Genomic DNA, 6,000 nt, shown 5'->3' with positions numbered 1-6,000 from the left:
AGGGACTGTTTCTGTTTTGCTTTTTTCATTCAGAGTGCATAGCACATAGCAAATACTAAATAAGTTTGTCATTTGCAATCATTTATTACTCGTTGATTCACTTAAAATCTCTCTCTTTTGAATAAGCACTCATGTCCTCTCTGCAATAAAGATATAGGAGGATTGGGGCAAAACCCATCATCTGGAACCATTGCTAACTTGTCAGTCTTTGAACGGCTGGTTTGCAGGAAGAAGATTCTCCACACTCAGTGTCTGGTTAACACAGTATGGACCATCCCCTCAATAAGCAAGGAGAAGAGGAGTATTGAAGTATGGAGTGGTTCAAATAGAAACAGAATACTTATCAAAGTGTACTAACTATCTTCCCCATTGTTTAGGAAATCCCAAAATAAAAAAGACAGCCAGACAGAGACACAGAGAGAGGTACAGATAGAAGTAGGAGAAGAGATAGAGAAAGAAAGACAGATGAGCACAGACAGAAAAAGGAGAGATAAAGAAAAAGCAAAAGAGATATTTTGAAATAGAGAGACAAAAAGATATTAAAAGAGAGCTTGCTGAAAAGATTCAGGGGAAAGCTATAAAACTCAGCCAGATTCAAGCACTTAACAGAGAAAATGAAAATCAGCACAGATTTCATTCTATCTCCTGCCTCCTAGTTACTGTTTGAGATGGAGCAAATCACTTATCCTGAATTTGCCCACGGGTAAGGTAATGATTACTCAACTCCCAGTACTTTTGCATGAACTGATTAATTAACATTTTTTTAAAGCCTGAAGACATCAACCGCATGATTACTCTTTCACTACAGGGACTATAGTTCCTCTACCATTCCAGAGCATTCCAGCAAGCCCCCAAATCAGCTGCAATATACCCTACATCCATGGATTGACCCTGGGAGTTGTTCCTCATCTGATTTCTTTTGCTAAAAACTAATTAAAATCAATTATGGTAACATAGCATTGACTGGCCTGATTTTTACCAGTGCATAACAAAGAGTCTGAAGAAAAGTCTTCAGGAATGATGTATTGCTTGTTTTTACTCCAAAAATTGCAGTTGTCTGTTCCCAGTGAATGAACAACAGGAATTTCAAAAGCCCTGACTTCAAGCATAACTAAGTGTCTTCCATCAAGCAGCTATATTAGGAATTTGATGAACATTTTTCCATTCCCTAAATTGCATGAGCTAATGCTTACTTGGCAAGATCATTTTAATCCCACTCATGTCTAAACTATTAAAGAAAAATCACAAAATTTCAGATTTGGAAGTAACCTCAGGTCATCTGGTCCAACCTGTACCTGCAGAATCTTTTAATTCAATCTTTTTTGTTCCTGAACAAGTGCAAAAAAAAAATGTAGATACAAACACACACACACACACACATTTATAGGTGGAAGTATACACACTTATATACCATATACATGTACATACATATAAACACACATACCTATGTATATATTTATGTATGCATGTATATGGAATCAGAACAAGTCCTAGTTAAAATCTGGCCTCACACATGCAAGTCATATAACTGAGCAAGTCGTTTAACCTTTGTCTAACTCAAATTCTTTATTTATAAAGCAGTGATGATAATAGCATCTTAACTCTTAAATTATTTTATGGATAAAATGTAAAATCATATGTGTTTTGTGACATTTAAAATGTAATATAAAAACTATTGTTGGGATTCATTATTATTTAGATTCTGAGATTCTGGGAAGATATAGCACATTCTGGCTTTTGCTATGAATAGATACCTAATATTTGAGTGATTTTAAAAGTACAAGAAGAAAAACAACTGGGCAAAAATCTTTTCCTGATCTTTCACCTACGTTTCATCATAGAGTGAAAGGGAATCTAAATTCTCAGACTATGTATGCCATATGAGCATCAGATCTGGCAAGTGTTCCTAAGCTTGAAATTTTCCAGATGTATGGTTTTCCAAGCTTTGCAGGAGAAGCTCATGATCATGAAGCTTGTTACCACATGATAAAGTTTGGGTTGTCGCACTTATTCCTAAAACCATCTATCAAGATAAAGAGGATTTCAGATTTGTATTAATAGAAGGAGTTAAGGAATTGGGCATGCAACTTTAAAAGCTGGAAAAGAAGCAAATTTTTAAAAACCCAATTTAATACCAAATTTGAAATTCTCAAAATAAAAGGAGAGCTTAATAAAATTGAAAGAAAACTATTGAACTAATAAACAAAACTAAGGATTGGTTTTATGAAAAAAAAATAAAAATAGGTAAACCTTTAGTTAATTTCATTAGACAAAAGAAAGAAGAAATCATATTACCAGTATCAAAAATGAAAAGGGTGAATTTACTGCCAAAGAAGAGGAAATTAAAGCAATAAATAGAAGCTATTTTGTCCAACTGTATGCCAATAAATCTAATATTCTAAGTTAAATGTATGAATATTTACAAAAACATAGATTGCCCACATTAACAAAGGAGGGAATAAATTACTTAAATAGTTCCATTTTAGAAAAAGAAATTGAACACACTATAAATGAAATAAAAAAAAAAATATCTGGGGCCAGATGGATTTACAAATATCCCTAAAGTGTTACAAGTAATACTTTAAAAACTATTGATTCCAATACTATACAAACTATTTGGGAAAAAAAGGGGGAGAAGGAGTCCTACCAAATTTCTTTTATGATACAGATATGGTGTTGATATCTAATCCAAGAAGGTTAAAAACAGAGAAACAAAATTATATTTCCCTCACGAATATTAATGCAGAAATCATACATAAAATATTAACAAAGAGATTATAGCAACTTATCACCAGGATAATACACTATGATCAAGTAGGATTTATACCAGAAAAGTAGGGCTGGTTCAATATTAGGAAAACTATTAGCATAATTGACTATGTCAGTTATCAAACTAATAGAAATCACATGATTATATCAATAGGTGTAGAAAAAGCATTTGACAAAACTTAACAACCATTCCTATTAAAAACATTAAAGAGGAATAAATTTTCCTTAAAATGATCAGTAGCATGTATCTAAAACTATAAGCAAGTATCATATATAGTAGGGATAAACTAGAAGCATTACAGTAATATCAGAGGTTAAACAAGATTGTCCCCTATCACCATTACTATTCAGTACTGTATTATAAATGTTAGCTTTAGCAATAAGAGAAGAAAAAGGAATTAGAGTAGATAAGGATGACACAAATTATCACTCTGCAGATGATATGATGGTAGACTTAGGGGAAAAAAAACTACTAGAAACAACTCTAGCAAAGTTACAGGATATAAGATAAATCCACATCAATCATCAGCATTTTTATATGTTGCCAACAAAGTCCAGTAGCAAGATATAGAAAGAGAAATTCCATTTAAAATAGCTGTAGATAACATAAAATATGTGATATTTTATGTTGTCTACCTGTCGAGACAAAGCCAGGAACCATACAAACACAATTACAAAATACTTCTCATACAAATAAAGTTAGATCTAAACAATTGGAAGAATATCAAGTGCTCATGGGTAGGCCAAGCTAATATAATAAAAATGAAAATTTTACCTAAATTCGTCTATTTGTTCCATGCCATACCAATCAAATTACCAAGAAATTACTTTTTAAAGCTAGAAAAAAATAACAAAATTCTTCTGAAAAGGCAAAAGATCAAGAATTTCAAGGGAATTAGTGAAAAAAAGGTAAATGAAAGTAGCCTAACTCTACCAGACCTAAAACTATATTATAAAGCAGCAGCCATCAAAACAGCTTGGTGCTACCTAAGAAATAGAGTTGTCAATCAGTGAAATAGATTAGATTCACAAGACACACTAGTCAATGACTTGTGTTTGATAAACCCAAAGACCCCTGTTTCTGGGATAAGAACTCACTATCTGACAAAAATTGCTGGGAAAATTAGAAAATGGTATGGCAGAAACTAGACATTGACCAATACCTAACACTCTATACCAAGATAAGGTCAAAATGCATTCATGATTTAGGCACAAAGAGTGATAATATAAGCAAATTAGAACCAAGAGATAGTTAAGCTCTCAGATCTGTGGAAAAGGAAGGAATGTATGGCCAAAGAAGAATTAAGAGTACAATAAGAAATGCTAAATGGATAATTTGATTATATTAAATTTTAAAAGTTTTTGTACAAACAAAAACAATTCAACTAAGACTAGAAGAAAAGCAAAAAACTGGGGGGAAAATTTTACATCCAAGAGTTCTGATAAAGGCTTCATTTCTAAATTATATAAGGAATTAACTCAAATTTATAAGGAAATAAACCATTCTCCAATTGATACTCAAAGGATATGAACAGACAATTTTCAAATGAAGAAATTAAAGGCATTTCTAGTCGTATGAAAAAAATGTTCTATGTTTACATCACTATTGATTAAATGCAGATTAAGACAACTCTGAGATACTACTTTATATCTCCCAAATTGGCTAAGATGACAAGAAAAGACAATGTTTTAAAAATTTGAATTCAAATGTTGAAGAGGATGTGGGAAACCCTAATACATTGTTGGTGGAGTTGTGAAATGATCCAACCATTCTGGAGAACAATTTGGAACTATGCCCAAAGTGCTATCAAACTGTGTATGTCCTTTGATCGAGCAGTATTTCTATTGGGTCTGTGTCCCAAAAAGAATCATAAAAAAGAGAGAAAGATCTATCACGGCCGTTCTTATAGTGACAAGGAACTGGAATCTGAGTGGATGCCCATCAATTGGGGAATGACTGAATATGTTATGGTATATGAATGCTATGGAATATTATTGTTCTGTTAGAAACAATCAGCAGTATGATTTCAAAAAGACCTGAAGAGACTTACATAAACTGATACTAAATGAAGTGAATAGAACCAATAGAACATTTTACACGCCACAATAAGATTATGTGATGATCAACTCTGATGGATTTGGCTCTTTTCAACAATGAAGTAATTCATGCCAATTCCAATAAATGTGTGATGGACAGAGTCATCTGCATCCAGAAAGGGGACCGTAGGAACTAAATGTGGATCAAAACAGTATTTTCAACATTTTTGTTATTGTTTGCTTGCTTTTTTCTTTCTCATTGTCTTTTTTTGTGCGGATTCATTTTATATCCTAAACCTTTGCTAAAGCTGTTAATTGTTTCTAGTAGGTTTTTGGATGGTTTTCTAGGATTCTCTAAGTATATCATCATATCATCTTGCAAAGAGTGATAGTTTTATTTCCTCATTGCCTATTTTAATTCCTTTAATTTCTTTTTTTATTGCTAAAGCCAACATATCTAGTATAATGTTGAATAATAGTGGTCATAATGGGCATCCTTGTTTTATCCCTGATCTTATTCAAAAGATGTCAAGCTTCTCTCCATTACAAATAATGTTTACTTAGCATTATAGATACTGCTTATTATTTTAAGGAAAGCTCTCTTTATTTCTATGCTCTCCAGTGTTTTTTTTTTTTTTTAATAAGAATGGGTGCTGTATTTTGTCAAATGCTTTTTCTGCATCTATTGAGATTGTCATATGATTTCTGTTGCTTTTGTTATTGATATGAATGATTATGGTAATAGTTTTCCTGATTCTGCATTCCTAGTATAAATCCCACTTAGTCATAGTGTATTATTCTGCTGATAAATTGCTGTAATCTCTTTGCTAATATTTTATTTAAAATTTTTGCATCAATATTCATTAGGGAAATAAGTCTGTAAATTTTCCTCTGTTTTGGTTCTTCTTTGTTTAGGTATAAATACTATATTTGTGCCACAGAAGGAATTTGCCAGGAGTCCTTCTTTACCTATTTTTCCAAATAGTTTACAAAGTATTGGAATTAATTGTTATTTAAATGTTTTCTAGAATTCATTTGTGAATCCATTTAGTCCTGGAAATTTTTTATTAGGGATTCATTAATGGCTTGTTCAATTTCTTTTTCTAAAGTGGACTATTTAAGTAATTGCTTTCCTCTTCTATTAATCTGGACAATTTATATTTTTGTAAATTTTCATCCATTTTGTGTTAGACT

Source organism: Sarcophilus harrisii, chromosome 1 (assembly GCF_902635505.1).
Source record: "Sarcophilus harrisii chromosome 1, mSarHar1.11, whole genome shotgun sequence".
Lineage (NCBI taxonomy): Eukaryota > Metazoa > Chordata > Mammalia > Dasyuromorphia > Dasyuridae > Sarcophilus > Sarcophilus harrisii.
Note: the sequence above shows the minus strand (reverse complement) of the source record.